General features: G+C 45.0%; 1 long non-coding RNA gene across 1 annotated transcript; it reads left to right on the forward strand.

The window, feature by feature from the left end:
- Positions 1-202: 202 nt before the first annotated feature.
- Positions 203-6,197, forward strand: LOC118971960 (uncharacterized). The gene is made up of 3 exons (XR_012123217.1): positions 203-392; positions 5,457-5,560; positions 5,986-6,197. It is a non-coding gene; the product is annotated as an uncharacterized lncRNA (long non-coding RNA).
- The last annotated feature ends 4,363 nt before the right edge of the window (positions 6,198-10,560 follow it).

Here is a 10,560-nt window from a genome sequence, read left to right on the forward strand (position 1 = left end):
TTGCTCAACAAAGATGTCTATGATGTAGCCAAGGGGAGAAAGCTAGCTGGTTACACGGCTTTCTTTCATCCGAGTTTTTAATGTAATTTAATCTAATTTTATATGGGAAATTCTCTTTAATCTTACAACAAAGAGATTTATGTTAAGTCTTTTAGAAAGACCTTAAATTAATGTTTAAGCCATAGGACCAGAAATAGAAACATGCTACATTCAAGAAATGACCATAGATTTGTCTTGTATTATCTTGTCTTGTTGTCCTCTGTTTGTTTTGGTTTTTTGTTCCCCTTTCTGAGTCCTTTTTCAGGCAACTTTTATTTATAATCTGTTCAGTAAAAGACAAGTCCTCACTCTGTGAATACAGGCTTAGCAGACTTGAATAACAACAGGAGAAGGTAATTCATGTCATAATTTATATCTTCTGATGTTGTCTATCCATTAAGCAACTTTTTGTAGTTGCAGATACTGTCAATTCTATTGTCTTTAAACTTTTACACTAAGATTAAGGGTGGTTAACATACAACTTTTACACTACTAGTGTTCCGTGTCTATCTTTAGATTATGAAATGAGTTTGATACCTTTGTGCACATACACCCAAACCGATCAACTTGCATACATTTTATCTGTGCAATTTTTGCATAACATCAATAAAGCTGTTTAAAACAATAGCTAATATTTTTTTTAAAGAGAGGTGAGAGGGTTCTCAGACCACCTCACCACACCTTTAAGGACCCTGGGAGGGAAAGGGAGGATCTTAGCACAGAAGAGAGAGTTGGAGGGGCACTCACTGTTCCAGGTGGGTAGACACCCTCTCCAGGGCTGAGTGAGGCTGAGGTTGGTTGTCCCAGAAGCCTTTGAACATGGCAGAAGCTGTCCCAGATCCTCCCCTATGAGAAGAATGTCTCAAGGGGACTAACTTCATGGTCAGGGAGGAGCAGCAGCAGCTTCTAGGGAGCACCACATTCACAGTGGCTGGCGAGAGGCTCTGTGGGGCCAGGCTGCCCCACGGTGAGGGCCGGTGGGCTTCTCCTTGTAAAGCACGAACTGTTGGAAACAAGGCTGCTGGGCATGTACCCACGAATGCCCATGTCCACCAGGTTATGGGTTACACTGCTTGTGCACAAATAACTCTCCAAATATCTCAAATCAAATCACTAAAAATCAATCACACTATTCTATTTCAGACACAGCATTAGCTCCTAAATTCTAACTTCCACACTATGACAAAATGGAATCTTCATGTTTTCAATATAAGGTGTAAAATCTTCATCAGTTTATTAGGGATTTCAGTGACCATGGAAGAATGCCTAATTACAAAGACCTGAACACTTAACTCAGTGGTTCCTGGAACTACTCTCCACACAGAACATGAGAGAAAAAACTCAGACTTTTCCTGGGGGTCATGCGACCTGGCATGCCCCATAGTGCTTCCACCAGCCAGACCTTACTCTAGATTTACTCTCCTAGGACCACCACCTCCTCATCTGCTAAACATGCAACAAGCCATCTTGAGCCCTGAATATTCTCTAGGTTCAACAAATGAGATGATTTCCAACCTTTTCAGGTATAAAAGACCACAGCTTAACACCAAAAAATTTCCAAAACCCTTCCACATGAACAGCGGTGTACATTTCCTATCACTTCATTTTCAGAACCATCTAAATGACAGAAAGCAATGGATTCAATAATACTTCTAAGACATGTACATTTACTAATTAGAAGAGCATCTGTGCAGATCAGAAAAGTAGCAGTAAATATGTTTGCAAAGTGCAGTATTCATGAGTCTAATGCCTGCTGCACGGACTGATCCATGGGCCTCTCACAGGAATTTAAAGTTCCCATCTCTGCTCAAACCACGAGATACCACTCTAAACATCAACAGCTCAACCACGTTACACCAAAGCACCAGGCCATTGGACGCTGTGATGTGGACATTGTCCCTCCCCCAGGAAAACAACCTCCCCAGTTCTAAAGTAGCACTGGACTCAAAGGTCCATCCATCTGGAAATAGTCCTGGACTCTAACCCCCAAAGACTCATCACAGCCTGAGATAGTCTTAAAATCCTCAAAATACCTTGGAATTCCCAAGCCATTATAGTCAGCAAATTTGGTGTTATTTATATTTCTAAGTGCGATTGCTCATTCCATAATTTCCCTCTTCCCATCTACTGCAGATCGACTTCATGCTCGTGAGACATTGCCATCAGTGGGGACCAGCTGAAGTGACTTCTGCAGTTTCCTACCATATCTATAACTTTTTTCCTCGTCTCTCTCTCTGACATCAAACTGCTTCCCACCTGCCCTCCCATTCTCACTCCAGCCACAATGCCTCGTCCGTACCCATACTTCTGCGGTTCTCCCATGCCCTAGATCTGCTCACTGCACATATGACCCATGATCTCACAGTCGGCATCGAACAGGCTTCTGACCCACATGTAATTCTAGAGATTCTGCTACCTGTGCAGTTTCCAGCCACAAGGCAGGCTTCTTGGTGATAGAGACAAAGAACTCAAACCGTGGAACCAGACAGAGCTGAATTCAAAGACTGCTTTGTTCAGGCTTTCACACTTGTCTGTCTTCAGAAACATTTGTTGAGCAATTTCTATATGCCAAGCCCTCTTTTTAGTGGAGCAGATATCATGAGGAGCAGAATAAATTCAGTCCTAAGCCTCTGGAAGTCCTCAGAAATGGGGAGGCCAGTCTACCAAAGAATCTTACAAACGATTGTTGAAACTTGCAATAAATAACATGAAGATTATGTACAAGTGGGATGAGGACATGTAACAGAAAGATTTCATTTAATCTGGGAGAAAGTAAAATTTAAGCTGAGACCTTGAGGTGGACCAGCTGGCTGTGTAACAAGAGCAGGAAAGGCTGGTTGTTTAGGAAAAGGAAGGAAGTGTCTCCCAACAACAGGATGAATCAGAAAGAACAGCAAATGCAAAGGCCTTGAGGCAAGAAGGAAGGTGGCAGAGGACAGAGAGTCAAGAGAGGGGGTAAATGGTGCAAGACCAGACTGAAGTCCTGGGCAGTGCCTGAGGAACATTTTGATGACTTCATATTTTATTTAAAAGCAACAGGGCACTGTTATTCAAAGTGCATATTAGGAAAAAAACAAAAGCTACAGCTCAAAAAGAGAGAAACAACTCAATTAAAAGCAGGTAAAAGGCATGAACACACATGCTACAAATAATATCAAAATGACCAACAATTACATGAAAGAGTTGCCAACATCATCAGTCATCTGAGAGATGCCTATGAGCACATAGTGAACCGTCACTATGTATCCAATAGGATGGCTAAAATTTGAACTTAGTGTTGGTGAAAACAGGAGGCAACTGGAATTCTCCTGGTGGGTGAGTAAATTTGTACCTTTGAAAAAACTGTGTGATACCTCAAAAGCTAACCATAAAATGTCCTGTGACCTACCCCGGGCATGTACCCATGAATACTCATGTCCACCAGAAGAATGTTACGGCAGCTGTGTTCAGAACAGGCCCAAACGGGGAACACCCTAAATGTCCAACAACAGTAGAATGGATAAATTTTGAAATATTATTATAATAGAATACTACACTTCCATTCAAAAGAATGAGCTACTGATACACACGACATGGAATAATCTCACAGATGTAATGTTGAAAGCAATTAAATAAAATAGAGTATATACTGTGGGTCCATTCACATGAAGTTCAAAAATAAGCAAAGTTAGTCTTTGGTGATAGAGGTCAGCATAGAGGTGGGTACTGCATGAGAAGGTCATGCTCTGACCTCGATGTAGGTAGTGGCTATATGGGTGTACACAGAGGCAAAAATTCACCACACTGCACAGTGAAGGTGTGTGCACTTTAGTGGAAATAAGTTATACCTCAGTCTTTACAAATGAGGGGGAGAGCAATGGGGAATTAAACCAGGGAAATGTCTGAAAGGGACAGGAGCTCAGAGACAGAAGCAGAGAGTCTAGGAGCGAGTCCCAATGACCCCAGCAGTTAAGGCTGGGTGGGTGAGGACGGGGCAACCAGCAAAGGAGACGGAGAGCAAGACGCATAGAAGGGGAGGGGACACGGAGGCAGCTGAGAGGAGTTCTTGATGGCTTGAGATGAAGAAGGATGTAGGCAGGGCGATGGGGGAAAGACCCTCCAGCTTCGTTCCTTGAATATAAACTGCACAGAACAGTCATGTCTTTTTATGAGGTTTAGAAGTTACCTGCGTGATGTAAGGACTTGCTGGAGAAGCATCAAGTCTCCATTCAAGGTAAATGGGGGTCCTATCCAAATACCACCCTCCGGATCCAGAGCAAGCTGAGGACTCACTCTTCTAGGCCCTACAGGAATAGCCACCCAGTTGCCTGTTTCCACGTGGAGAGGATGTTGCCACTCTGACCCAGACAGTGGGCAGCCTTCCAGGCACCAGGCCAAAGGCAGACAAGACAGGAGCTGATGAGGGTTAAGCAGTATGGTTAACTCCTGAGGTTAAGGAAATTGACTTCAGTTTTTCAACATGTGAGCATTCGTAGGGAAAAATCAGCATCAGGTTGAGTTTAGGGTTAATACCGCCTTAGCATTGTGCTGCAGAAGAGTTTGCAAAGTAGCAGGTTTCTGCCAAGCATTGATAGGACATGGCTTCTATGAAAATACAATTTCTTCCTCATGATTTCTATAACGCTTTGGGGAAAAGCTTTCTGAAGACCTCCATTATATTTTCCTTGTTTTGTGTTTATTAGTGTAATTTCTTCTCCTTCACAATTGATTGTAAACTCCCTGAGGACCGAAACCAGCTCTTCCCATAGTGTTTACACCCACTCCCCAGGGCTGCAGTCCACTGGACCTCACTGACCACAGATGCAGCAGGTGTGGAGAGGCCCTGAAAGGGGAGGGAGTCCACCTTGCAGGCACCCAGTTATACCTAAGCACACCATCTTGAGCATCTGAGGCATTGCCGCTTCTCTGAAAGAAGTGACAATTAATTATTTAAAATTCAAGAAGACAGTTCAGCGAAAGAGACGAGGCAAAGACAGCCCTGTGACAACATAACTAGCAGAGAGCGAATGAGGGAGACCGAGTTCTGAAGGAAAAGCACCAGGTCACCTTGCCCTTGGGTCTCATTAGTGGAAATAACACTTACAGAAAAGTAACATCTTTGAAAACTGTTTGCAAGTTTCCTGGGTGATCGTGAAATTGCTGGTAACAGTAGGAGGCTTTCAAAATACGCAGAGCCTGCCCTGGGAGAGCAGCTCTATGGGCACTTGGGACAATACAGGGTCACACAGCTTTCCTTCCCTTCTTTAGCTGCTAATTAAGAAATCAGTGACAGGTCAGGGGCTTGATGTCACCTCGCGGGCTGCAGCCCTCGATGGGGATGACTAATAATGTTGGCGTCTGCTGGACTTAATCTTCAACTTGATTTCCTGGGGTGATTAGTTGGGGAGCAGCAACATTGTCATTTTATTCTTTGATAGATCCTTTCTACAAGCATATGGAAAATACAGTAAAACAAGAAGAACAAAGAATTTTACCCTCTTGCATTCTTCTTTCATCCCGACCCCAACAGCAGCCATCTGAGGTCAGTAGTCTTCACACACAGGTGGGTGTTCCTCGAAAGATGTGCAGGAATCTGTACTGGCCAGCCTGCCCCTGGACCTAACGCCTTTATTGTGCACCAGAAATCATGTCAAAATCTCTAAAAGGGTAATTTAGCAAAGACATTTTAAGAACATGAATTCAGAGTCAAGCAGATCTGGTTTGGTGTCTAGCTCTGCCCCCACCAGCCTTCAGCAAGCTTCCTAACTCCTCTGAGCCTCAGTCTTACTCATCTGTAAAATGGCAATAATGAGAGTACTACTTCATGTTGTTTTGAGAATCAAATAAGATAAGGCATGTAAAAGGCTTAGTGCAATAAATAGTTCTTGATAAATACTAACGGAAATCATATTATTATTTTTATTATGCTCTGAAAATGTCTCATAATGTAGCCATGTTTCTTTACAGAGTAGCAGCCACTTTGCAGTCGTTACCCAACCAGACGGAGGAAAAACGACACCCGCCAGTGGAAGAAAACCACCAGAGAGCTGGGCAAATGCACAGATTCCTGCCTCAAGCTAAGAAGACAGTTCATTGATTAAGGCTAATTAGGACCTCACCGGAAGCCTTTAAGACCCTGCAGAGAAGACAGCCCTTAAATATCACACATCACTGTATGTTTATGGTTCCAAAGTAAACCAAAATCTTTGAGGAATGGTCTTCCCTCCGTCTTGTTCTTTCTATTTCTAGTGGAAAAGGATGTTTTTGATTGGCACTGGGATGTTGCCAGACACCAAGGATGGCAACATCCGGAATACCCCAAAAGCTGGGTGGGACTTAGAAATATGCCTAATTCTTAATAAAGAGGGGATGGGGCAGTGGTGGCCATTCCCTGGGAAATCTTGGCTCTTCCCTCCCACTGCGGAATGGAGTTATGCAACCTTGCTTAGCAGGAATACTCTGAGCAGACAATATGATAGATGGGCATTTCTTTGAGGCTGATCAACCTCAAAAGAGAGACAGTCACATCACATCAGCGGAATGACACATGCACATCCATATACACAAACCACCTTGAAAAACAGTCTCGGTGACTGGTTCTGAGCTAGGCCCCGGGGTCATGTGACAGCATCAGAGACCAAAGCACCAATAGTGCTGGATGCTAATGTTGTGGCCAAGACAAGGTGGAGGAATAAAGAAGAGGAAGGAAAAAGTTGGCCACAGGTTCAATGGAAGTCTGAAGATGAAAAGTCGAAAAAAAATCACTTTTTTCAGTTATATATCTGCTCTGACCTTATCATCTTCATTTAGATACCAATTTGTTGACTTTTTAAAAATGGCTAAGTGAGGGTCACAAAGTCACAGAACCTCTTCTTTGTCTAGGACCTCGAACTTTTTCCTTTGTATTGAAATTAGGCAAAAAATTCCCACATGCCCATGTGCAATCCAGGGCTAGTCAGAATCCCCTGGAGAACATTTACATACTATAGATGCCATGAGCCTATCCCATATGGAATGACCTAGAACTGTAGGGTGTGGCCCCACTGTTTCAAACACTCCTATGATTGTGATGGGTGCCCGACTGTGGGAACCTTTAGGATAGGCCATTTCCATGTCCAGCTTCACGGAGTCTGCACCTGACTGCCATCTCATTAGTGGTCCTCCTTATATCTCTCCATCAGGAAGCTTGTCCAGAAAGTTCAAAGAAGAACATGACACTGATAGCCAGTCCCTTCTACTTATCCAGGGGTTTTCCTGCTTCTCTGCTGCAGAAAGTCCCTCCTTCCATAGTCCTAACCCTTTTCACTTAAATTGGCCTTTACCCTGAACCATGTCTGAAAGTCCCCCTTCTCAGAGTGGAATCCAGTTTACCCCTTCCTACACGGAAGACTTCCTATTGAGAGGCCTGTAAATGCATCGTGAGTTTGTCCTCTAAACATAGTGGCTAAGTGTTCAGAAAAAGAATCATAGAAAAATACTCACTCCAATAGGTGCTCAGAAAAACTCCTAACAAGCCCATGGAGTATCTGCTTTAAGAAGAGAGAGTGTTGTATTTCAGTTCAACGTGTGCACGTGCTGTAGTAGAGGAGAGATCTGGAGTCAGATTTCAGTGATGCAATAAATTACTATTGTATTCCAGAGGGGGAAAAACAATTTGACCTTGTATCTGGAAACTAGGGGAAAGAAAGTTTCTCTTTTATCATTTTGGAAAGATGCCAGGGGTAGGGAGGTGGGAGAGGTGAGAGGGCAGAGGAGCAAGTTTTCATTTTTAATCACCAGTTTTAATGCTATAATGGATTGTCGTGCCTAAACCACCCTGAGTCATATTTCAGAGAAAAAAAATCCTCTAATCTCCAGTCTTCTTTTGCGGGGATGGAAGATGTCAGATAAACCGTGACTGCGCCTAGGGCCAGAGATGGTAGACATCTCAGAACAGTTTCCAGGGCTCCTAAAGGGGACGTTGTCTCTGCAGAGACCTTGTCAAGTATCAGAGTGTTCTCCTGGCTGAGAAACCTTCACCCACTGTGCCCCAGGTCCTCTCTGTCACTATTCTACCCAACCTTTACAGTCTAATTCAAATGTATCAGCTTCTCCAGAAGCTTCCTCTCCTCTGGGTTGCAAGAGATCTTCCTTCCCCTTTAGGTTAGCTCTTTAGACCTTGTGGTGGCTCTCAACGGGGAAGGGGGTGATTTGGTTCCTCGGAGCACTTGTGGAAATGTATAGAGACATTTTTGCTGGTCTCACCTGGGAGGGAGGTTCTACTGGCATCTATGGGTAGTGGCGAGAGCTGCCACTAAGCACCCTGGAATGCACAGAACAGCTGCACAACAAAGGATCATCCAGCCCCAAACATCTGCAGCGCGGCAGCTGAGAAACCATGCAGCGAGAGTGATCTGTGTGCTGGCCCGTAGCAGTGGCTGGCACAGCCAACGTCTCCCTCCCCCCCGGAGCTCTTTGCTGCTTGCCTTCTGGGACACTACGATCTTGCAGTTGCCTCCAGCTCCCCGTTCTCTTCCTGTCACCTCTCAAAGCCCCAACTTCTAAACGTTGGGATGTACCCAGCCTCAGTCCCTGGACTTCATTCTCACTCCCATCTATGCTTTAAATATCTACAGACCCACTGGACCCCTCGCCCTGAATGCCAGGTTCACAGACTTAAACATCTCCACTTGGACATCTCCAAGGATCTGAAACTCAGCATATCCACAGCTGAGTTCCCCAAACAGCTGCTCCTCCAGCTCGTCTCAGTTCATGGCAACTCCACATGCCCTGTTGCTCAGGGAAACAACCTTGCAGTCAACCTTGACCCCTCTGTTTCTCTCACTCATTCACTCTGCCATCCAGTCCTATTGGCTCAAAATATAGCCAAAATCTGATCTCTTCTCTCCACTGCCAGTGCCGTCAGCCTGGCCCAAGCTCCCGTCACCTCTCCCCTAGCACATGTCAGTTGTCTCCTAACTGGTCTCCCTGCTTTGCCCTCTAGCCCCTTCCCCATGTGGGAGCCGGAGCAATCCTTCCCAAATGTGAGCCATATCATCTCACTTTTCTGTTGGAATCCTTGGTGTTCCTACCAATCCCAAGCAAAAACCCAAGTCCTTATAATATCTTACAAGGTTTTACATGATCTATCTGCTTCAAACTCCTCACCCCTACCCTGAGAGTATCTCAGCAACTCCTGTCCCACAACTCCCACTTCCACTCTGCACCCTCACTGGCCTCCTTGCTCTTCCTTGAGTCGGCCAGACACATTCTCACCTCAGGACCTTTGCCCTTGCTGTGCCCTCTGCCTAGAATGATCTTCCCCTAAAATCTCCGTGGTTTCCCCATCAACCCTTCAGGTCTTATTAAAATGTCACCTTCTCAGAGAGGCCATTCAGGGCTGCACAATTTAAAAATTGTAGCTCTCTACCTCCACTTGTTGGTTTTAATATTTTTTCCATGATGCATAGTACCATCTGGCACACTACTGACTTTTCTTGCCTAATTTGTTGTCTAATCCCCCAATAGGATGCAAGGTCTCAAAAGGCTGGGAATTTTTTCCACTGCTGTTCCCGCCGCACCCAGGTCAGAGCTGTCCATAGCAAATACCCAAGGCGATGAACCAGCAAAGCCCCATTTCAACACCAAGATTCTCTAGGAACCGGAGCTGTTTTGCATCATCCACACACAGCATGGTGCTCATGTCTCCTTTTTCTTCTCCCTGACATCGATCCCTTACATAGGCCAGACATCCATAAGGAGCTTTTGTACAAATTAAATGAAATCAGTAATTTCATTTAATTTATTAGGAACTTAATTCATTCTTAATCGAATAGTCTATGTGAATGCTTAAAACGTCAAAATGTATCTTTGCCACAGTGCAGGCTTCACGGTGCCTTCCTAACCAGTCTATCAATCTCCCTGGAGTCTGGCCCAGGCTGCAAAAGGTGCCCGAAGAGCAGCAGAGTGGAGTTTCTGCCCCATCTTGTGGACAGTCTGGGAACTACACTTACTGAAGGCCATCCCCCGTGCCCCAGCACGTGTGTGAAATGCTTCTGGTTACTCCCGTCTCCTCCTCCGAGCCCCAAAGCAAGACCGTCCCTCCCCCGTCCCCCTGCACGTGCTTCAGGTTGGTGAGCCTCCCTTATTTTAAGGAAAAAATTAATTTCCTTGAGCCCCGAAGAGGGGAGACCTGAAAGCAGCTTGAGGGTGTGACTGCTCCCAAATTGCTCCTCACTCAGCAGCTTCATCCAGTTCAAGTCCCTAGGTCAGGAAACACAGCCTAGTATCAGTCTTTATTATCCTAAGTGGCTGTCCTTCGAGGCATGACTTCAGTGGCATGTGGGAGGCCATCCCAACCTCAGCACGCAAAACTGAACATCCACCAACCTTTTGGGAGTTCGGGAGTTCAGTATGATGCCGTTTATCCCGCTATCAAAAGTCAGCTTTGAGAGGTAAATGCTCCCAGGGGAGGTGACAGTTTGATTTCTAAGCATACCAACCTAATTAATGATAGCCAGCATACAGGGCAGGTGTTAAAGGTGAGGACAGAGGAGAAAGGCT

This window comes from Manis javanica, chromosome 12 (assembly GCF_040802235.1).
Source record: "Manis javanica isolate MJ-LG chromosome 12, MJ_LKY, whole genome shotgun sequence".
Lineage (NCBI taxonomy): Eukaryota > Metazoa > Chordata > Mammalia > Pholidota > Manidae > Manis > Manis javanica.